The following is a 24,749-nucleotide window of genomic DNA, read 5'->3' as shown; positions in this document are numbered from 1 at the left end:
AATAAATATGTGAAAAGCATCTGAAATCAAATCCCATCCTAAGTTAAAATGAAATGGAGAGTAGTGAAACAATCCCACAGACAAGGAAAACATGTCGGAAAGACCTGCTCATTAAGCAGATCAAAACTCTCCCCTATCTTTTCAAGAAGAGATAAGATACATAAGAAAGCAGTACTCTACAAGATGTGAAAGAACAACAAATGTCAAGTTATGGAAACTCAGAAAGAACTGAACTCAATAAAAAGTAAGAGCTAAAGAAAAATAATTTTCGTCCTCCCCGAAGCCCTGTGGATGCGCTGCTGGCCTTGGGCACCTGGTGGTTCATTTTGCAGAGCACAGGGCTGGTGTTGTGAGAGAATGATCAAGTGACTAAGACTGGGCTCAAGGGAAGACCTGGGAAGAGTTAAAGGGCAGGCTATTCAAAATGGAAATGGTGCATTTAACCAAGCGAGGGAAGGATTTAAGACCCGAAAGCACAATTATCAGCTCTTCACTTTGCACAGGTTTTGAAGGGCAGCGAGTTCCTTTTTGTATCTCCCTGTTGATTCTAGAACCCTCTGCATTTCAGCCCCCTGCAGTGAGAGACCATGCCAAGACCCTGGAGGAGACCAACCAGGGGCTGATAGCCCAGAAAAGAAAGGGCGATCAGAAAAAATGTACCAAATCTGAGAACTCAGGTGAGGTATCAGCTACAGTGGAGAACTCCAACCCTCAGAAGACTTCAGCTGGCTGACCAAGTCAGAGCCAGAACCCACTATAGAAAAGTGGAGATGTGAAGCTCAGCACTGAGGATCTCAAAGTATAGCCCAAGCAGATAGCATGCTGGGAGGTCTTCCTAACTACCAGGCACAAAACTTCCTTAGAGGCATGAAGCTGGGGGAAGAAGCCTTCTTCTACCATAGCAACTGCAAAAAACCAGGCATCATAGGGCTTATGAAGATTGTAAAGAAGGCTTACCCAGACCACATGCAATTTGAGAAAAACAGTCCCCATTAGGACCCATCTAGCAAAGAGGACAATCCAAAAATGGAATATGGTGGTTGTACAGTTTGTTCAGATAATGAAGCGGTTCGTCTCCCTGGTGGATCTTAAAACCTATCACCAACCTCACAAAGCTACTGGTGGCCCCTTAAAAGATATGGCTCTCTTTATTCGCCAGAGATTCTCACTCCAGCCCCTGACCCAAGAAGAGTTTGATTTTATTTTAAGCCCAGAGGGAAAGGAACGAAGTTAACTGAAACGGTATTTCTGGAATGACTAAGCCATTACTCTAAAGGTGGCAAGGTTTTATATGACAAAGGAAGGTGTGTGAAAGCTTCTATGTTATGTCCACCTGATCACGCACACAGATTTTTCCCCTACTTCTTTCAGTAAAACATTGAATGTCAAAAAGAGAGAAAAAAAAAAGAAATTGAATTTCAGAAATGAATTTTTCAGAATTGGAAAATGAGAATCAATCATCACAACAGACAATGCTTTAGTAGAAATAAAAGGTGTGAGGAGAGGACAATTTGAAAAATAAAAACAAATTCAGAGATAAGAGTAAATGACACATTCAGAAGATAAGCAAAGAACATCTAACACAGAAATACTAGAAATATAAGAAGATAACCAAAGCAAAGGAACTATTTTGATCAATAGCTATAAGCTATTTTTAAATGGGTTAGCTTTTTTCAAATGCTACTTTGATTTTTTTTAGCACTTTATGCGGTGGTTTGAATATTCAATCTTTGTGAACCTCCATCAAGCTAAAGGATTTCATCTGTATGTACAAAATTAGTTTGCAATCTTCATTTGTGTTTTTATTAGTGGCCTGTAGTTTTCCATAATTGTGGGATTCACTTTGACATATTCATGAATACATATATCACACTTTGCTCCAATCCCCAGCACTATCCCCTTTAACTCTTTTGGCAAGCTTATTTTAGTAGCCTGTTTTATGTCAATGCCATTTTTCCAACCACTGAGACAGTTTATAATAATTTACAGAGAAATATTTTTTTAAGTGCTGAAGAATAGTGATTATTTTCTGGAATATTTACAGGCGGCCTAACAATGTATTTACAGGTAGTATACACTATAGCACAAATTTCATCTCTAGAACAGGGCTTTCTAGGCCAAGTGCATATTTGGCCAAAGATGGCAATAATATCCAGAAATTCAAGGGTTACAGATACTTGGTAATCACATACAAAATTGAAGTAGAATGTGGACAAGAATATTCACAAAAATAATAGAATAATGGTTAAGTCCACAAAATTGATCTGCACAATTTTGATTCTCTTCCAGACAGACTTCAGTTTCTAGCATGGTTACAATTGAATATTGGGGTGTTATTGGTTTAGACCTCAAAGGTCAAGTCTTGTCTCAGAAGTCAGGCTAGATCCTCATCATCTGTGCTTACAATTAATATTGTTGGGTGCGTGTGTCCATCAGAAGCCCCGTGTCTACCCGTGTCTATTGAGAAGTCCTCTTCAGTGGTCTTCAAGTAAGGGTTCTCAGATTTCATGCTTTTTGTGCTATCATGTTGCCAACTTTGCCACGTCAAGTAGCCACCGACCGCTTCCATTGCTAAGAGCAAGAAGAGAAGGATGGCCTGCAGCAGAAATTCCTTTAGGAGGAACACTGACCTCTGATGTTATTGTGGTCACATTGATCCTTTGGCACTCTCATCATTTACCTCTGAGTTCTACCCACTGGGACAGGAATAAGTATCTTTCAGAAAGTGATTTTTAATTTGTGGTTCTGGCAGGCATAGATAGATTCACATCTCCCACTCTTCATGAAGAAGCACGTCATTCCCCCCGCTCCCCCCCATGGCTGTGTAAGTTCATGATAGACAATGGCGTCTTACAACTTGTTAACTAGAGTAAGTAACAATAACCCAGCGAAATTACTGGCATCATAGGACACTTTATTTTCTCCACTTACCCCATGGTGTAATCAAATATTGTTAGTGCAAGAAGATGAGCTAGAAAGTCAATAAAGCAAGGAAACTTTCCTAAAATTAGAAAAAAAAAAAAAAACCCAAAATGATATATTGGAAGAACACTCCATGTATTTGAGAATATCAACCCAAACAACTATACCAAGACCAAAATATACTGGATTTTAAGACAAAGAAAAAAAAATCCTCAGGCATCTAAGCAAAAAGAGGAAGTGATTTATAAGGAAAAGACTTTTCAAAAATAATACTTTATAGCAGGGGCTTGGGTTGTGGTTCAGCGGTAGAGCATTCGCCTCACACACGCAGGGCCCTGAGTTCGATCCTCAGCACCACATAAAAATAAACAAAACAGAGGTATTGTGTCCAACTACAACTAAACAATAAATATTTTTTAAAGATAATAGCAGAAGAGAACAGAGTTAACATATTTGAAATAAAAATGGAAAGAAAATGTAAGCCAAAGATTTTATATCCAGCAAAAATGACTTTCTCAAATATGCAAGGTACAAACTGCTCTCAGTATGAAAGAATTTAGATAATATTGTTCCCATGAGTCAGGCACAATGGCGCACGCCTGTAATCCCAGTGGCTAGGGAGGCTGAGACAGGAGGATCTCGAAAAAGCCAGCCTCAGCAAAGGTGAGACACTAAGCAGCTCAGTGAGACCCTGTGTCTACATAAAATACAAAATAGGGCTGGGGATGTGGCTCAGTGGTTGAATACCCCTGAGTTTAATCCCTGGTACCAATATATATTTATCAAAAACCCATGAGTCCTTCCTGATGAATCTGTATTAGAGAACAAGATTCAAACAACAAAATTGATCAGAGAGGCATTGACATGAAGTCTCATGATGACTATAAAATATACAACTACTAAAGAACAAAGGAGAGAGTGTAGCATGCAATGTCTATGTGTTGTGCTGACAATGTAGACATAGTACAAATGTTTTAAAATGGGGAGAGGGTAAAAGGAGAGAGAATAGGCAGTTTAAGAACCTGTTTTCAATAATCACAGTGGTTGTGTGCATATTTGTACTATTATCCTCACACTGTTCTGTAATACAGAATAAAGCATATGAGTTAATATGGAATATTCTCATTCTATCATCCCGGTGTCATTAAGTACCAGGATTCTGGGTATGGAAGAAAGGAGATGCAGATGTAAGATAGAAGAGGACAAATAAAACCCATATGTGCTGAACTTGAATTGGAACTATCAATAAAATCTCTTTGAGATTTTACCTTTAAATATCTATTTTCTAGCTTTGTCTGCTAAAGAGATGCAGAAACAATTACACGTCCATTAGCATTCCTGGGGTTCAGGTTGTGGGTTTTTAAATATCACTTCCTTCTAAATGAAACCAGGCCTTCTTGAAGAAAAAGCTGATTTCAAGTCATCAGACATTTCAGATATTTTTTTTTTAAAGCAAGTAAAAAAACTAAAGAAAATAACAAAACAGTAGTGATTGTCTCTGGGGATGGTAGGATTGTAAGTTATTTAAATGTTCTTCTTTATATTTTTCTCTACTTTACAAACTTCCTACAATGAATTACAAGATTGAAAAAAAAAAGAGAGAGGGAGAGAGAGAACTTTAAAATTAAAAAACAAATAAAACTATGTTATGAAAACACACACATAAAAATAAAAGTATTAAAGTGGATCCTTTGAAAGAGATTATCAGACAGCCAAAAGAGAGATTTGAAATCTCTTTTAAAAGGAATTCTTCCCTGGGGTAACTATGTACATGTGTGTCTCTCGGCAGAAAGATTCTTCAAGTCTGTGGGCAGAAACGGCCTTGGGACTAAGTTAAGATATTACAGCCCAGCATCCCCTCCCCCACGAGACTCCAGCCCTCCTTGGGCCTACTGCAGCCCTGAGTGAATAATGTCCTGTCAGCTCTGTTGGAAAAAAGGGCCCACGGAAGGGGTGAAACACCAACTTTAACTTCAAGGGCTTATTATTTGGCTTCAGAGAATTGGGAGCTATAGATAATTCCTTTCTAGAAGATGCAGTATTCATTTCAGAACATAGCCTAACAGAACCACAGAATAATCTTCCCTTCACCCCAGGCAGCGGGTGGTCATGCCCAGTGTCTTTGGTAAATGTTTTTACTGGAAGTATCATTTCCAAGCCGGTTTCAATGACAACAGATGTCAGGGGTTAGAGATGTGAGAGCACAAGTCAGCCACTAGAAAGAGAAGCAATTCAACCCTTCACTTTAGACTCACATTTCCCTCACAAGTCAGCTACCAGATGCCTCAGTTTCCCTCCTACAAAGTGAAGCTAATCTCGCTTGTTATTTGTTTTTTCAGGGGCACAATGAAGATTAATGAGAAGATGTTTATAAATATCCTAAAAGTCCCTGAGAGAAAAGTGGTTGTATAAGTGTGAGGTGTTGCACATGAAGAGCTATCTTGGCATACACAAAAATAGAGGGAAAGAGCTCAAAAGGAGAGTGTGAGTCTTAAAAATACAGCATGGAGTGGTTTCTCAGTTGTGGGTGTTATACAGGTCTCTGAGGCAATTATAAAATGTAGGACAGGGATTTTCAACCTTCTGAGAAGGATCCAGTACCTTGAATGTGTGTAAAAGTGGGTTGTCTGTCTTGAAAACTGAACAAAGGCCTGAATGAGAAAAAATAGGAGTTCCTACGGATACCACCATAAGTCATTTGAGGGTCCATGGAGTGTTCTTAAATGTCAACGTGTGAGATCATTTGGTGATGTGGATAAAGACATGTCTCCAGGCCTAACCTCCAGAAACTATTTTCATTTGGTCTGTAGTCCTACCCAGGAATCTGCATTTTAATAAGTAAATTCTTATTTGTACCAAGCTCTGAGAATCCATAGATTACATTTTAGAGTCTTAAGTTTTCATTCTCAGAAAGCAGAGAAAACCTGGGGCCAACCCTAATTCTACCTTTTCTTTCAGGATGGATAGTGTAGAAAAATATAATAACAGAGGGCAGGGAAAGCAGAGTTTCCGGAACAGGCTCTGAACTCTTACTATATACAATCACTTCTATACCCAGAGTAACAAATGGAAACTATGTGAGGCTATATAGTCATGGAGTAATTCACTGTCTAATATGTTACCCACTAGCTGCATGTGGCTATGGAGCACTTAAAATATGTCTTATTGAGGGCTGGGGTTGTAGCTCAGTGGTAGAGCACATGACTCTCATTCATGAGGCACTGGGTTCGATCCTCAGCACCACATAAAAATAAATACATAAAGATATCATGTCCATCTACAACTAAAAAAATATTTTTTAAAAATATGTCTAGCTGAAATTGAGACAATGTAAATTTAAATGCACATTGAATTTTAAGGACTTGGGGTAATATGTGTATATGTAATATTTCACTCGTGTTTTTATATTGATTACATGTTGAAATGATAATTCTTGAATGTATTGTGTTAAAATAAGATAAATTAATGGAAACTTCATCTGTTTCTTTTTTTTCTTTTTCAGATGTAGCTACTAGAAAATTCAAAATTACTATGTGATGTTCTTTCTATGTCTGTTGGACAGTACTATTCTATACTAATATACTTTCTGGGTCTTAATTTATAGAATCCCTTGATCTCAAAGGGTGCTCCATCTGGATGATACTGGTGTGCCAAGAACTCCCTCTTCATTTCAAGTTTAACTGAAAAATGAAGAGTAGACAGGCATGGCCCAGTTCACTCACTACTCCAGAAAGATTGCCGAATATAAACACTCCTACGATTGACAAAATCACAGGGTAGAAGTTAATAATTGAAAAGATCATAAAAACTCAATAGTGTCCAAAGCTTGTGTTACTATATGGATAATAACCTCTATTTCCTGGTGTCCTTGCCCCTCCTATTCCCAATGGAGAAAGCAAGAACCGGGAGGGATACAGAGAGCAAAGAAATTGGTACCTCATACTCTAGATAGGGCAAGGACAAATTTGAGTCATATCATTTTCTCTTGGAAAAGAACTGGTGCCTGATACAAACCTATCTCATCCTCTCTGCACTGATTTAAAAAAAAAAACATTTATGAAAAGTATTTTTAAAATTTAAAACAAGTCATTTCTTTATTATTCAGATTCTTTTATCACTGGCCCAGATAACAAGAAGGATACAATTAAAACATTAGCAAACTTCTTTTTAAATAACAGAACTAGGAGAGAGAAGTTTGTAGGTTATTTGGGAGCATGACAAATTTCACACCTAGAGAAAAGTGTAAGAAAGGAAGATTCTCACCTTGTTAACTAAGCTAGAACTGAAAATAAAGATTCAGATGTGTTCTGACTTCTTGGCTGCTCTAGGTGCTATGGTGTCCTAAAATTCTAAAAAGACTAAAACACTTACCAACCTCCATCTTCCTGGTATGCTCATTCTAGCTCCTTTTATTGATGCCTTTTGATCTAGAGGTTCCAGAGACAGCCATGTTGACCCCCTAAGTCAGTGGCCATGGAAACTTTGTTGCCGGCCCCCAGTTGTAGCATCTTTATTCATATGGGCAAGAGATTTGATTTATGGTGGGGGAAAAAAATAATCCCAGTGTTTTAAAACACAAAGTTCATAACATACTTATTCAGCCCTTGATTCAAGTATGGCCTCATTCATCCAACAGAAGGAACTGGATCAGTCTAGAAATGATATTAAATTATAAAGAAGGAAATTGTACTTTACCTTGCTCAAATCATCTACCTCACAGGATAGCATCCAGGAGGATCCAACAACATCTTACTCCATGGAAATGTTATCCTAAATTGAATGTGGCAATCTAGGTTAAGCAGAAATACATGAGGATATGCTTCCTAATCACATACTTTGTGTGGCATTGAGTTATTCCTCAGACATGTGGGTCAGGGGTCAAAGAGTCTCCTCATTCCGCCATTTTTGTTTTACTTATTGTGGATTTTCTGACAGGAAATGGGAATTTGGTTGATAATTACCAGGCATACAGATAAGGTTTCCTCATTAAAGTCTCATAAAACCATGAAAATAAATCATTGCAAGTGGGGAGAGAAAGAAAATCTTCTGTTTAGAGTTTTCCATGATCACTTAGGCCAATTATTTTTTTTTCTCTTCCAGCCAGCGATTTAATTTTCAGCCAGCATAGGGTCTGATAATCAGGGGAAAGAATTTAGAGACCTCACAGAACTTTCCTGATTTCAAGTTAATGGCTTGGTATGTCAAGGACATGCTGAGCCTGGCAGTATAAATTATGAAACTGCAGCTGAGGAAACACAGTAGAGGAAACCCATCTAATACATGTCTGCAGATATGATATCCACATAAATAAATATGACAATTTTGAGAAAATCGAAGGGGACCATTTGGCCTGTCCTGAAGATCAAAGCTATTTAGAAACATTGGAACGGTGATAGTCCCAAATGAAACTCACCTAGAAAATGAAACAGATGCCCCTCTTCCAGACTCCTCCTCCAAGGGGGTTCCTTCCTTTTCTGAGCATCAACACCTCATTAATGGGACCCTTGAGTGATTCAGTTTCTCCAAGAAACTTTGGGAATTTTTCAACACAGGTACAGCTCAGGAGCTTTCCAATCTTTCTACCATATTTTTCTGGTCCTAATTCTTATTTTTTTTTCCCCCAGCATTCTGGAAAATAGTGTTACTGCATCAATAAATTTGAGCAGTCGCCTTCAAGGTTTTACCTAGGGTTTCTGGAAAATATCTGATCATTGGTATGGTAAGCCTTTTCCCGGTGAAACTGTTGCCTGGAACCCACCTCCTCATCAGACAGCCCTGTTAGAGCAGGGAAGAAATGCATTCAAAAACCTGCCCTCCCACCCCTTTCTGTCTTCATGCTTGGGGCTCTTGCTAAGAGAGAGAAAGGTTGGCACTCTGAAATCCAAAGAAAGGATCACACTTCCTTTTCGCTACCTGTCTACCTCTCCAGCGGCTGTAGCCCGAGTTTTCAAAGCTCTCAGCCCAGGTTATTTTCCATATAATTGTGCAAAGTCCACCATTACCCAGCTAACTTTATTCAGTTCCCTCTCAGTCTTATTTAATAAGAAGCTTGCCTGTTTTCCTGGAAAACATCCAGGCAAAAATTTATTTCTAAATCCAAGTGCCAAGAGCCCAGGGTTAGACCTTCATTTACCTGAATTGTCATGAGAGCAACAAGGAAACCATCTTCATAGTTTTTGTAGCTGTATCTTCAAAGCTTCCATTGTCCGCTGGGTATGGCAGAGATCCTCTCCAACTGTTATGCATTGCGAATGATACCCAGAATGATCACCCAAGCTCTATTATCCAGACATCCTTGCAGAATACCTGACCTATTATAAGAAATGTTTGTTGAATTACTCTGCAGTGATGAAGATTGATTCTGCTACCCTGCTTTTGCATTTGTGCCCTTGTTCACGTGACTTCATGACTGATAAAAATGGGAAGAGTTTTAAATAAGAATTCAAGCAGAGAAGACCTGCTGGCTATGCATGGGAAAGTGTTTGACATTCCAGTGGAAACTTTAGTTCTCCTATAAACTGTCGGCCTCATACGCACCGCTGTGGCTGTGGAAGATTGTGAGTACACACAGCCTCTGGATACTTTGGTCTATAGTTGGATGGCTGTTTTGATTAACAGATGACAAGGCCATCAAGGCTGCTGGTACCCATGCAAAGCATCCACCTGGTTACATAAACAGCTTGACATAATCACAGGAATAAGATTTTATAAAATTTGAAAAGATCAGGGTAAAAGGGTAAATTTGCAATAGAGAAAACCCAAACCACAAGAGTAGCTTTAGATGGAGAAACCCAAACTCTTCTTTATCCAGATGATCAAGGCAAACACCAACCGTCAGAAATCACGATTGTGTGCTCTTGAGATGCTATGATGAAAAGCCACTTTGTATCTGTAAACTTTCTTTCAAAAATTTCAGTCTAATTATGAGAAAAGCATTGAGTTCCAAGGAAGGCTACGTGGTGTCCCAGATGGGATTCTAGAACAGAAGTGCATTAGGTGAAAACTAAGGAAATTTGAACAAACTTTTAATAATACTAATGTATCAGGATCGGCTTATTAATTATGGCAAGTGTACCATACCACTATAAAGTATTAATAATAAGAGAAATTGTGTGAAGGACATGAGGACACAATATAGGAAATCCCTTGGGTGATCTCCTTAGTTTTACTAAAACTGTTCTAAAATAGTCTAATAACAAAGACAGCAACACTAATGCACATACCAGGCAAAGGGAAACGCTAAGAATAAAAGAAGTGCCCGCACACCCTTGACGGTGGGAGCTAAGGAGCAGAAGCTAATACTCTTCCCAAGCTTACAGGTTTTTCACTTCATTTACTTCTGAATATCTAAAATAGTACTTTAACATAATTCACAAAGAAGCCAGGCACAAAAACCACACATTGTATGATTTCATTTCTATGAAATACACAAAACAGGGATACCCGTGGAGACAGAAAGATTAGTGAGGGCCGGGGCTGTAGCTCAGTGGTACAGCACTTGTCTAGCATGTGGGAGGCCCTGTGTTCAATCCTAGCACCTCAAAAAAGAAAAAAAAAATTACAAAGAGTAGTGGTTGTCAGGAGCTGGGGGAGATGAGGGTGAATAATTAATGGTGAGAGACCACTTGATGGGTTTGGGTTTCCTTTTGAAGGTGACGAAAATGATTTGAACCAGATAGACCTAATAGTTGTGCAACATTGTGAAAGTATTAAATGCCACCAAACTGTGCACTTTAAAACGTTGAACTTTATGCAATGCAAATTTTGCCACAGTCAAATATAATCGACGATAAAATAATTTCATAATTTTTTAAATAAAAATAATTGAATAATGACAGTAAACATCATAAGATACATGTGATTCTTTGGTTTACCTACTATTTTTTTTAATTGTCAGATTTCTGGATGTTGATTTAGCATTTATTGTTGAACTATAAATGACTGAATAAAATAAGTCATTTTCATCTTGGGGGAAAAAAGTCAGGAAGAAGCTATTAGGTTTTTTTTTTAAAAAAAGGAGTCTGACAAGGACAACGTATTGGAAACTGAACATCTGTCAGTGGGGCAAGTGATTGGACTGGAGTTTCCAGGACTGTGTCACTCAGTGATGTAAGGCCTTTGATGAACAAGCAGAGTTTCTCAGTAATTGCTGTGTTCATTTATAAATTGAGAGGAGAGGGCCAGGCCAAGCGCTAATGGGCCCTGACAGCAAGAAAATCCAAGCGTTCTAGAGCAAAAGTTTAGCTGGACCACTGTGTGTATGAGCGGACATGAGAGGGGAGAGGGGGCCTTGTACTGTCACCTGTAATGGATGGCGATTTCAATTTGCTGGACTCAACTGACCCATCATTCTGGTCTTGAAAACCCAGCAGGAGAGACAGGCCATGTGATGTGTGTTTAAGTGCAACACGGATCTGTTTTCACTGGTTTCTTGAGACACTTCCACCAAGACAACAGGGCCCTGGGGTATGGGATGAGCTGGGAGTAGATTCACTCTTGTGTTGATTTGAATAAACTGGCCCCTTTCTAGTATCATCTCCAGAGCTGCAGGCAGGGACTAAGGCCTGTGCTATGCTGCCTGGCCAATTCTTCCTTGGCCCAATCTTCCCTGCCTCTTGTACCAACCACTAAAGAAGAGCTAAAATGCATAAAAGGCTTAAGGGGAGACTGAGCACGCACTAGGTTCTTCTGGTGCTTCTCTTCTGCCTCCTAGCGCCCTTTTCTGGACAGATGATGCTGACTGATGGTAGATTAATGCCCATAGAAAGGAAAGCGAAAGCCCAAAGGAGTTCATGCTAAGTGCTGGCGGCGGGGAGCTCTGAGGAAGGCCATTGAGGTGACTCTGCCGCACAGGTGGTCATCTCCTCACAGAGAACCAGCCTGGGGCAAAGTGTCAATAATGAGAGAAATGCCTTCCTAGATTCTGCTCCTCTCAAGAATGGTGATAAGCCATGGGTATATTCCAGAATACATTAGACTCTGCTACTATAACATTTAAGCCTAAAATCTCAAATGTTTAATTAAAAAAAAACCCAAATTACTTATTATTTGTATTACCCATCCAGCATGAGTCCACGGTGGTGGTGGGGTCTATTCCACATGGTCACTCAGGGACCCAGGCTAATGAAGGCTCCACCACTTTGTAGCTGTACTTTCTGAAACTGCTGCACAGGAGACCTCTTAAGAGACCTCTTAAGACGCAATGAAACATAAAGACCAGAGAGACCAAAGAAGCTTTCATGGCCGTGTCTGAAAGGGACAAACTTTCTTTCTACCCATATCCCTTTAGTTGGAACTCAGTCACCAAAGCCCAGCCTAATAGTAAGTGAGCCGGAAAATGCACCTGCGTTTTAATGAACACCAAATGTCTCTGCCATACCTGGACAGTAGTGGCCAAGGTAAACTGAACAGGTAAATAAGGTCAAGACTGCAAAGCATTTTGACTTTTATGTTAAAGGTTAGCACACTACCCTATGGGCATCAAAGCTACCAGAGGAGAAGACCAATGTTAAAAGTAAAAGTAGAAAATTAAACTAGACTCCATATGAAGGCTGGATTAGAAGGAGAAGGAATTAGAATCAGGGAGAGTAGCTAAGAGGATATTGTCACAGGCTTGGCCTTTGGTAATAAGATCTGCATTAGTGTGATGGAGAGTGAAAAGTAGAGATAGACATTAAATTTTTAGTAGAAGATTAATTACATGGAAAGCCAAGATTGCAAATCCAGATCTTGGAGTCAAGAGGGGATATCTGAAACCATGAGGGCCTGCCAGGGGAGGGGAGGAGAGGTGTACTTAAGGTTGGCTGCCTCTTAGCAAGTGGGGCTGATACAGAGCCAGAAGTCAGGTCCCTAGAAGAAACACCAACTGGGAGGTGAGATTTAGATCTGGACATTCTGTCTTTCTGAAAACTTCTTAATCATTCTTGGGATGAAAAATAAAGGACTGAGAGTAAAAGTCTAGCTTTGGACTGATGTGTAAGTTTGAAACTGTATTTTTAAATTTAAATAAACCAACATTACCTTTGTATTAAGATTATAATGTTTTTCATTAGAAAAGAGACACATTAAATAAAAAGCAAGCATCCTTTATCCAGCAACTGTAAAAACAGTAATTTCCCCCTGAAAAAACAATGAACACAAGGACTTGTGTACCCTGTTCTCACACACATTTCCCAAGGACAGCCCGTGGAACTGGATATGATGGTTTTGTGGGTGAACACACCGCAGTGTACCACACACAAACATAATACACACAGCATTGTTATAGGAAACTCTCTGATGATTCTCTGTTAGTCCCCATCAAATCATTCTTTGATTCATAAGCTGATGAACTAGACTTACTGTCTGGGACAGAAAATATATTCTCTGGGTTATTTCTAAGTTTTTCTAAATTCCTTAGTCCACCCAGCCCTGATCTTATTCCATGAAGCCCCTATTTAAAGTCAGGTATTGTAAAATGTGAATTGTTGGGTATAGGACAAGGATGACCCCTTCAGAGTAGAGATGAGTAAAGAAAATTCTCCTACAATGATTTTTAGAGAGAGCTCAAAGTGTATGTTATAGTAGCAGAATTAGGAGTTTTGTCTTAGTGTATGAAGGATGACACCCTATTAAAAACACAAAGTGTTTTGACTTCATGTTTGACAGCCTCAATCCATGGGTCACAGTAAGTAATCTCCTATATCAACACTGTGGTAAACATGTATGATCAAAAAGACCACCGAGTAGCACAGCAGAGTGGTTAACATCACTGGCTTTGGTTTTCATCAGATCCGGTTGCAGAATATGGTTCACTCACTCACTCATGAGTGACTACGGACACATTGCTGAGCTGCCTGGTTCCTCTCCTGTGAAATGCCAATAGAGACTCTGTTTAAGTCAGCTTTTTCACTGCTTGGCTAAAGGACCTGACCAGCACAATAACAGAGAAGGAAGAGTTTGGGGCTCACAGTTTCAGAGGTCTTCGTCCATAGAAGGCTGGCTCCATTCCTCTGGGCTCGAGGTGAGGCTGAACATCTGGTGGCAGAGGGCGGCAGAGGGTGGTGGAGGGAAGCAGCTCACATCATGGTGATCAGAAAACAGCATCTCCACTCTCCAGATACAAAATATATACACCAAAGCCACACCCCAATTCCCACCTTCTCCAGCCACACTCTACCACTTCAGTTACCATTCAGTTAATCCCATCAGAGACTAATTCACCGATGGGGTTAAGGCTGTTATCCGATCGTTTATCCTCCAAACCTTCTTGCATTGTCTCACAGGTGAGCTTTTGAGGAACAACACATCTAAACCATAACAGACTCCCAGGACCACGTGGAGCGACGGCAACTATTGAAAGACATAAGTATATGAGTGCCCCAGAGTGTACCACTCACGTGATGAGTGTTCCACAGCTGAGGAGCCCTCCCCAGAAGAATTACTTTATGGACAACAAAGTTAAACTCATGTGTTGCTGCTTAGGCAGGGAACTTGGCACAGGTAGAGCCACCGCCATACAGCCCCGATCCCGTGAGGCTTCTGGAGCATCTTGGGAGATAAGTGCTCTGACTGAGGTTAACTCCATTTCAGAAGTTTGAGTGAGGAGCCTGGACAGATTGGAGCACAGGCAATAGCAGTGCAACCAATTTCACTGAGCCCTGGAAGACAGGTCAAAGCAACAGCCATCTAGATACACCATCTTGGGTGCCCTGGGTAGGGTTCACCCCCTGCTCCTTATCCTAGGGTTCTGTCATCTGGGGAGTCTGCCACTCTGAGGCCATAACTAAGTAACCAACTTTTCCTCCTACTTGTACTTATCCAGGGACTATGCCTTTACTTTTCCCCATGGAACTCTTCCGAAGGGGCTGTAGGTAGGGCCGGTACCGGAGGCGTTTGTGTTAGTTCGCCTCACATTCCTATAAGGAAATATTAGGAAAGACAATGAAATATTTGAAGCAAATTAACTTATAAATGAAAAGGTTTGCTTAGCTCATGATTCTGGAGGTTCCATTCCAAGATTGGGTGATTCTATGGCTTTGGGCTCTGTCCAGGGCATCCCATCATGGCCAGAACTTACCTCATGATTCAGGAGGCAGAGAGGGAAGCGAAGAAACCCCAGAGTCTGACAGTCTCCATCAGGGATGCTCCCCCAATAACCTAACCACAAGTCTCCACCTCCCAAAGGTTCACCATCTTCCAATAGCACCACACTGAGGACCAAACTTCTAACACATGGACCTCTGGGGATATCATCCAAAGCAAAGTAGCTCCTTCCTTGTGTGTAAAGCACTCTCACTGTGTGAGAACTGCAATAAGATGCATTTGTGTGTGTGTGTGTGTGTGTGTGTGTGTGTGGTGATGGTGGTAAAGGTTATTGTCTGAAAGTGTTTCTGAGGCTGTAGGACCTAAAAGTCTGAAATATCCAGGTCCTTGTGTATTCCTCTACTTGAGAACATTAATGTAGAATAGGGAATATTTTGAAGTAGTTTATTGATTTCTCTTAGCTCCTAGTAAACAATACTAAATGAGTTGACCAGAAAAATAACAACTAATCTATTTCAAACTTCACCCAAAGTGCACTATTCAAGTTGTTTTTTTTTAACAGTTGGAAATGTGATGGAGTAGGAATTTTTGTGTAATGAAAAATGATAGTAATTATATGATTCCAAGAAATGAGCAATACCACTTGAGGATTTTGGAAACTGTTTTCTGTTCCATCAGTCTTTATTGGACTCTGTTCTCCTTTATATATCCACAAAAATGAGACATTGGACTTTTTTCAGTTTCAAGGATATGTATTTGCTATATAAGCCACCATTCAATAAACCAACTTTAAAAATGTCCTAGATCCAGTTAAAATCAGTATGGGGGCAATACCAGAAAGGTGGTGACTAGGATGTAATTTAATGAAGAAATATGTAATCAATTGCATGGTACCTTGTTTGGAGAAAGGCTATACCAGAAAGCCTGGCAGGTGGATGCTCAATAAATATTTTCATAAGTATGACTTGGTAAATGGGTAAACCCACAGAAATCAGAAAAAGAGGGCAAATAACAAAGGATTGGCAAGACTGGTGGGCATAACCCATGTGGAGACATGGAATTGATGGACAGAGAATCTAGCCATTAGTGGTGTAAAGGCTGCGTCTGTAGGGAGGAACAGTGTCACCCCTTCTCCAGAATGCAATCTCTCCTAAAACAATTCTCTTCTCTATGCTCACCAAGCAATCTACTGATTGCTTATTTCAATTCTCAGGTGAGAGTCCAACTGGAAAAGGGGATGGGGTATAAACTTTCTGATCCCTACAAAGAGATATGTGTATGACTGATGGTCACTAAAAAAATCTTTACTGTGGCACATTTTCTAAATCATTTCAGAAATATGGATTTCCCCATTTTTGTTTCTTTCTATACCACACCCAGAACTCCTACTGACTTTAAGCCAGCAAGAAACTTGGGGAAGAAATAAAATTTGTAGGAAGATCCCCAACAACAAAAACCTGACTCTAAGGCTCCAAACTGTTCTTTATAAACATTTTATGCATCCGATTTCCTCCATAGCATATCCTTAATTCAATTTAAAATCATGGTTTCTGTTCACTTTTCAAAAATTTTTATAAAATAAGCATTTCAGCCAACATGACAACATTAGCTTTGACTCCCCTGTTTCTGGGTCAAAGAACTGCTTCATTATTTTCTGCAGTGTGGTCTTCTAACCAAAGTACCCCTTGTGCTAGGTACCACATCAGACAGACCCCAAGTAGGACGCACATGATTGTCCATACATGTGAAGTGTGCCATTTAAAAAGTCACTGATCTGGCCCTGCAGCAAGAAAGCAATATTAATTCCCTTGCTCCTGGCATAGAAAATGACTAAAATGACCTGCACAATGAGGACGTCAAACTGTCTTTTTTAATCTGACACCTGGCCTGGAAATGCTAGGAATCTATGACACTTACAATTAAATGCCTAAGATTACCAAACACAAGTTCAGACAGGGATAATTTAGAAATTATTTTCAAGACTCACTGAGGAACACTCATCATTTGGGAGGGAAAAAAAATGTTTAAAATGGCAAAAGGCCCTACAAGGAGACCAAGTACATGATTTCTCCGTTTAGAAACTGAACTGAAAGAGATTTGCTTAATTTAAAATGAAAGTCACAAAGATTAAAAGACGTGTGTGAACAAGAAGAATCTTCAGTATCCAGTTGTTTCCAGGAAAAAAAAAAAAGAACTGGAATTTCTGGAAGAAAAGGACAAATTTTTAAATTTTAGATCTCTCCTCCCCTTAGGTTTTTGTAAAGAACAAGGAATTCACCTCAGACTAACATCTGTTAAAGTTTTACTTGACACCCATGTTGCCATTTTTTTTCCCACACAGAATAAAATTGAGACAGGAAATAGTAAAAGATTAAAGTGCCAGACTAGAAGGAAACCAAAATCAACCCTAAGACATATGCAAACTCTCAAGAAGCCTCAAAGATATTCTAAGTCATCCCTTTAAAAAAAAAAAAAAAAGGCAAGAAAAATGAAGAAGAAGAAGAAGAAAAGCTTACAGATTATAGGAAGGTATTTTCTTCTCAATACCTTTCCTGGCCAACTGAAAATTCCCAATCCATTTCAAAGAGATCATCCAGATTTATTTTAAATATTAGTATTCAGACTATGAAAAAACTAAAATGGGTGTGAACAAGGCATGTCTGATGTAAACCAAAGCTAAGGGAGTGAAAAGGGAGATTAATATAAGAACATTGCATGCAAGCATAATGACAAACTAAAAACAGGGCCAAAATCAGATAAATTTTCTTAGGGGGGAAAAAACCCTGCATGCATTAAATCATGAAGCTGAGTATTCAGTTCAGTAGCTCATGTTTGGACGATGGCATGTTGGGGCCCATTACGAAGATGGGTGCGGAGAGGAAGGAACCGTTGGGGAGAGGAACTTTGCCACCTGTGTGTCAGTGACAGCTCCATAAAAGTGTCAAAAAGCAAACAGATGAGAATCGGGTGGCAAGGAGGCCAGACTTGCTTTATCCAAAAACTCCCAACAAGAAAGAGCTGGGCACATGTGCCCTCGCGATTCCCTGCCGAGGAGAGGAGACCTGACACAAGGACATGCAGAGGGGGAGGACTGGGGGCGCCACTGGCAGCCCCGCTGGCTACTTTCCCACGGTAAACCATTAAAAGGGAGTTGCTACTTGTTTTCCAGATTCCTGTGACCACTTGAAAGACACAGGTTCTTGGTTTCAGTCTTCAGATTACCAGCTCAAATATCATAAATGCAGAGAATGCCTGGGGCAGGATTGTAAAGCAGGTGACCTTAATTTCTTGGGTGGCCCCAGCTTTCTCAACCTGAGATTTTTTTTAATGGTGTTTCTTTCCTCTCTACCTCCAAATATATAGGGGTCTGAGGGTCATACCTGGAATCATGATGGATAATCTTCCCAAGTGTGCACTTGCACGCATGCGTGCCATGTGCACCTCTCCTCCTGTGATGCTCCTCTGGAGGTGTGGTACTGATGGGTATAGATGTGGTATAGAAAGGGCTCAGAGGACCTTTCTGCATATAAGGGTAGAGGGATAATTTAAGAAGGTCATTTGGGGGAGGTCAGTCATCAAGGTAAGAGCCAGCCTCTCAAATTTGAACATGGAATTAGAAAGGGCAAGAAAAGAGGCTTTGGTTCTCTGGTCGTTGACCTTGATGGATGACTATGCCCTTTTTTTTTTATTGGTTGCTCAAAACATTACAATGCTCTTGACATATCATATTTCATACATTTGATTCAAGTGGGTTATGAACTCCCATTTTTACCACGTGTGCAGCTTGCAGGATCACATTGGTTACACATCCACGTTTATACATACTGCCATACTAGTGTCTGTTGTATTCTGCTGGAAGAAGCCAAGAACTGGAACTCAAGACACTAAAGGGGTCACCCTGTTTGTGTCCCATCTTCGGTGCTGGGTGGTAATTAGCTCAGCCTTTGCTAGCATGTTTGTTTCAGCATGAGGTTATAATCAGATAGGAGAAATGAGTCTGGCATTCTATTACACAGCAGGGTGATTATAGTCAATAATAAAGTATTGTATATTTCAAAATAGCTGGGAGATTTTGAATGTTTCACCGTTAAAATCAGTAAATGATTGAGGTGATAGATATGCTAAATCCCCTGATTTAATCATTCCACAATGATTTCCATGTAGCAAAACATCATAATGTAGCCCATAAATTTGTACAATTATTACATGTCGATTAAAAACAAAGTCTAACTTTGTAAATGGAGGACTGTTTTAGTACTCATACATGCTATTTTATTTTCTACCTGCTCCACCTTTGAGAGCACTGTTTGACAGGCTGTTCTAAAGGAACTGTAAAATAATGGGGTCCAAGCTTCCAGTATGTACAAACAGCTCTGGGGCCAGGGAGTACCACAGAATTGCATCAAGTACAGGAGCAAAAGCCGGCACCTTCATGAGTGGAGCCCAGCAGACGCCCCAGCACAGTGCTGCTCTCTACTTCTGAACCTTGGTTCTGGATTTGAGATTCTGGATTTAGGAAAATGGTGTTCCTTGTATCCAAGGCTCATTCCCTCCATCTCCTCAAGAAATATGCTCCTAAGAAACAAACCCAGATCTATGTATTCAGAAAACATGTCCTTAAAAGCCAGGCTTCAGGCAATTCCCGGGGGTCTCACCAGCGTAGCAGAGAGCCGACTCCTGTTGATCCTGCTTCTTCTTCAGCTATTTCCATTCTAAGCTTCATCTCTGATTGTCAAGGAAAACAGTTTATCTTCCATTTAAGCTAATGCCATCAGCAGTTGAGGGTCAGTTTTCTGGGCCCCTCACATCTTTGCAGAGACAATTTGGGGGTAGATCCCAGCTGACCGTAGTCTCTTTCATTGCTCTGTAACACAGATCAAATGATAGTGTTTAGCACGTTACCAGGTGACTCCATTTGCTTACCTGAAAGTAATTAATTGGCAGAGAGTTGCTACCTCCAACTTTCAGACCCTGTACTAAGTCACATCTCCTACCAACTACTTTAGTAACATCTTACATAGGCACAGAGACCAGGACAGATTCAGGGTAATCAACTGTATTAAATCACAGTGACTTTCCTACCTTTGAGAAGATACATGTGCTGATAAAACTGATTCTGAAAGGAGTAGAGTTAAAAAGGTAACTGTTTCCTGGTAACTCCCTCTGAAAAGCAACACCCAGACGGGAAGAAGAAGAGGCAGAACATGAGAATAGAGAACACACAAAGGTGTCCTCACTATAGATACACGTGGAAAGGCCGGCCACCCATCCTCACATGGGAAAGCCCACTCTTCCCAGGTACTCTCTGCCTTGGCCACCCTCGGTGGTCGTGCAGTCTTGGGCTCAGTGCCTGGGCTAGTGCATTTCAGGGCGTACAAAATGCTGACAAATTATGAGAATTTCCGGATCTTCCCACTGATGCCCAGAAATCTGCACCCAAATGTAAATTAAGTAAATAATTGGTAGGCAGATGTTCATGGTCGCATTGTGCATTTTTAGGTCACACATTTCCTTCAAACTCTTAACTCCTCTGCTCCGTTTGACACTCCTCGAGGGTATAACTCTTCAGAGTCGCTCCACCTGTAACTGTCCCCTGCTTCCCTGATGACAGCACCCTCAGCTGTCCAGGGCAAAAACTGTGGTGTCCAATTCTGGATCCTTAGTTTTGTCACAACCCAAATCTGATGGCTTAGGAAATCTTGCTGGCTCCAACTTCAAAATACATTTGGATCTGAACACCACCCTCCTTTCCACCCTCCCCGGGATGAATCACCCACCTGCCTCTTACCTGACTGCTGCTTTGGTCTCCTACCAGTCTCTCTGCTTCTCCGACCCTTGTCCCTCTACAGTAAGTGCTCGATACAGTGGCCACAGTGGTCTGTGTAAATGTCAGTCAGACCATGTCAGACCCTGAAATGCTTTCCCATTTCACTCAGAAGAAAGGCCAAGGCTCCCAACTGAATCTACAAAGCCTTCCTTTCTCCCTCTCAGACTCACCCCTAGCCTCTCATCATCCCTTGCCCAATCACACGGGCCTCATTAGTTTTTCTTTATGTCCAGCATGCTCCTGTGTTTTGGCAGCTTTTTCACCGCTGTGACTAAAAGGCCTGACAAAAACAATTTTCGAGGTGGAAAAGTTTATTTGGAGGCTCACAGTTTCAGAGGTCTCAACCCATAGGCAGCTGGCTCCATTCCTCGGGACTCCAGGTGAGGCTCAACATCATGGCGGAAGGGTGTGGAAGAGGGGAGCTCCCAAGGCATCACACCAGGAAACAGAGAGAGAGCTCTGCTCAACAAGGAGAAAATAAATACCCCAAAAGAATGCCCCCCCCCAGGGACCCACCTCCTCCTGCACTGATCAGGTTAAACTTCTTATAACCCAATCATTTCATTTCTAAACTTTCTTGCATTGTCTCACACATGAGCTCTGGGTGGGGTGGGGGGATGCCTATTATTTAAACCATAATATCCTGCCTTAGTGACTCCGTCTCCTGGAAGCACTCTTCCCTAGATATCCAAGCAAGGCTAACTCCCTGGCCTCCTCCAGGTCTTAGTTCAAATCCAACCTCCAATAGGCTGATCTGGACACCATTTTGGAAGCTATAACTTACTCCTCTCCCCTCTCTTGCCATTCTCCATCTACCTTACCCTGGTCTGCATTTCCCCCTCTCATGGTGCCACATGCTGTCCATCTGTTATGTTTGTTGCTCTTGTCTCCTCTACGCCCTCCCTGCTCCATACAAGCTCCCTGGGGCAGGAATGTGTTGCTTACTAGTACGTCTCCTTTGCCTAGACCGGAATCTGCCACACCGTTGAGGTAAATACTTGTTGAAAGAATTGGTGAATAAAAGTATAAAATCATTTTCAAAATGGTATACCTCAAAAAAGTGCTATTTAATTTAGAAGGTGAATGAGTTTTAATATATTGGGAAGGGAGGTGGTGAATGACATCACCAGTTTCTGGATGTTCTACTCTGGTGGTTTCCCCTACCAAGGCTTTCCTATGAAATGTTACAAATCCTAATGAACTATTTTGTCATCTCCTAATTTCTAAGATTATCAATAATAACCTGCTTCCTATCTTCCCACCTTAATAACTCCAACATTCATCTCGCTTCTGAAGGACCAGGTATTTCTTGGACAACTTCTATAAGGAAACCACTTTCTGTAAAAAAATATTCTATCAGGTGCCAGACAGTCTGGGTTGGTACCCTGGTTTCACTTTCCTCATCTGTACAATGAAGATTATAATAGTAACTCTCCTGTAGGGTAGTATGGGGATGAAAGGAATTAATTAATGCCAATTCCCTAACGCAGTGCCTTACATATATTTTCTAGGAGTCGGCTATTTTTACTCTCCATATTATTATATCATGAAGAAATTTGTTTGATTTAGATTTACACTGTATGCCTTTAATTTCATTTTAAATGGTATTTTTGATCAAAATACCCCAAAACAAACCAAAGCAAAAATAAAAATTCTCTTTGCATTACATAAAAAAAATATATATATTGACAGGTTTTAACCAAGTTTGGAATGAACTAACTTAAATGCTTATCAGTGGTGTGGTCAAATTCACTTTGGAAAAGTTCCAAAGGAAATTTCAAAATAAAGGACAGTTATTTTAACCAGAACAGCCAAAAACTGAGTATAACAAAAGACTCAGAGAACTAAAAACTAAGGGAGACATGCTACAGATGTTAAGATGCTATGCACAGAGAAAATCAGAACTGCAAGTCACAAGAGCTCCATTCCTAACTGCAGGTACTCAGTTGCTTTCACACCACATTTCAACCCTATGCAGGTTCCTCCAGGTGAGAGAGGGAATGGGCTCTTTACTTACTAGCGATTAATGCTTCTCCTATGAAACTCTGGGCAGATCATATAGCAGGTAAAGATAAGTTGGAAACTTTACTCCCACCCCACCCCCAACACCACAAAAATAAAAAAAAAAAAAGGTTAATTTATTCACTCGGATTCTAAGTCAGAGGAGACTTACTAGAAACTAGTGAAGCAGTCTTTCAGGATCTAAGGTCAACTTATGAATAGAGGAGAGATTTAGAACGACTTAAAATTATAAGTAACCTTAGAAATGATCATTTTGCAGCTGAGAAAATATAATAAACGGAGAGGTTGAGTCCATAGGAAAAAGAAAAATATATCTTCTTTTTGAGATAGCACTATAAGGATAATGAAAAATTAAAAATACATATTAACCTAAAGTGTCAAAGAGACTAAGGGGGTAGCTATATGTGGATGAGCGATTCCAACAAAATTCTCTTAAGGCAAAAAGCCAGTGGGGAAGGGATAGCTGAAATACCCAGGTGGGGGGAGAGTCCCTCTTCACTCCTACAGGGCAACTGGGATCCAAAGGACAGGTGGCTGGCCCTGCAGGACTCCTCAGAGGCTTAAGAACTGGATATTTTGGCACAGCAAGAATGCAAGTGAAACCTAAGGCTGAAAACAAGTGGATTCTTTAAAAGAAGTAAAATTGAACACTCCGTGTCCCAGCTATAGAATAGAACTGTTGCCTGGAGACTATCTGCTGACAAAGCTGATGACTCAGTTTCTTTTTCTGGAAATTAAATATCCACCCTCCTCCCCCCCCCCCCCAAAATGTCCATATTCTAGGTTTTGGTGGGCACTCAGCATATCAGCTGCCTACCTGTCTGATTATCCCCAAAAAACCCTACCCCATACACAGAGCTCCTGATCTAATTTTTAGATCTAATTTACCCTTCATATGAATGAATAAACTGGGATCAAAAAATGTGGAGACGAAGAAGATAAAAAAAAAAAAACAAAAAAGAGTTCATCATAAACAAGCAGGAAATTCGATCCCAGAAGGAAAGGTTAATAGAGGAGACAGGAAAGACCTAAAACATAAAGCTCAAAGAAATTGGAGACATCACATTCATAAAATGAAAGCAGGGTGTGTTGATAAAGGAATGAATAGAAACAAGATAGGCTCTTAAAAATTAAAAATTTGAGTGCCAAGGGCCTGGGGGCGTAGCTCAGTGTAGAGTGCGTGCCCTGGGTTCAGTCCCTGGGTTCAGTCCCCAGCACCACAGTGTCCCAGAGCCAAGATGAAAAAAATTCAGTAGGGTGCATGGAAGGAGAAGTAAAGGGAATGCTTAAACAATAAAATGTAAGGACAAAGAGATGGTATAAGAAAAACAATAAGAAAACAAGTAAACGAACACATGATAACCTATGGCCAACAAATAGAGGTTTGAGTAAAAAAAAAAAAAAAAGACTAGAGAAAACGGAGGAGTAAAAATTAGCAAAGATTGAAAGAGAATGTTTCTGAGTTGAAGAATAAGTATCCAAAAATAAGGAGCTCCCTTGAATCAATGAACCAATGAATGAATGAAAACCATTTAGGAATATCATAATAAAACTTCAGAATAAAAAGAACTTCATAACTTCTTGAGAGAAAAATCAAGCTACATACAAAATATCAAAAATCAGAAGCAGCACTGTCGCCTAGAAAAAAATCAGAAGGAAAAAGTATTTTCACCTGGCAAATAATAAGCTTCAAGGGTGAATTATAGTCGTTTTAAAGCATAACAATCTGAAATTACTTGAAGATATGCTAAAGTTAAACAAGATACCCAAATAAAAGGGAAGAAGCAATAGTTTTGATTACGATGCAGATGGAGTTAGTCAAGGGAATTTTCATGTAGTAAGTCTTTATAAAGCCATTATCCCAGTGTAAAGTAGGACAATCACAAATTGAACAAAAGATTTCCTGGAAAACAAAAACACAATTGAAAACCTGGTGTTATACAATGCTTGAAAA

At 40.2% G+C, this 24,749-nt stretch overlaps 1 non-coding gene and 1 pseudogene across 1 annotated transcript; both read left to right on the top strand.

Moving 5' to 3' along the window:
• Positions 1-424: 424 nt before the first annotated feature.
• On the top strand, positions 425-1,234 carry LOC143398193 (thymocyte nuclear protein 1 pseudogene; annotated as a pseudogene).
• A 4,861-nt stretch (positions 1,235-6,095) lies between these two features.
• On the top strand, positions 6,096-6,168 carry Trnae-cuc (transfer RNA glutamic acid (anticodon CUC)). The gene has a single exon. It is a non-coding gene; the product is annotated as a tRNA-Glu (tRNA).
• Positions 6,169-24,749: the final 18,581 nt, after the last annotated feature.

This window comes from Callospermophilus lateralis, chromosome 4 (genome assembly GCF_048772815.1).
Source record: "Callospermophilus lateralis isolate mCalLat2 chromosome 4, mCalLat2.hap1, whole genome shotgun sequence".
NCBI classification, from domain to species: Eukaryota; Metazoa; Chordata; class Mammalia; order Rodentia; family Sciuridae; genus Callospermophilus; species Callospermophilus lateralis.
The sequence above is the reverse complement of the archived record's forward strand: the minus strand, read 5'-3'. Positions and strand labels throughout refer to the sequence as shown.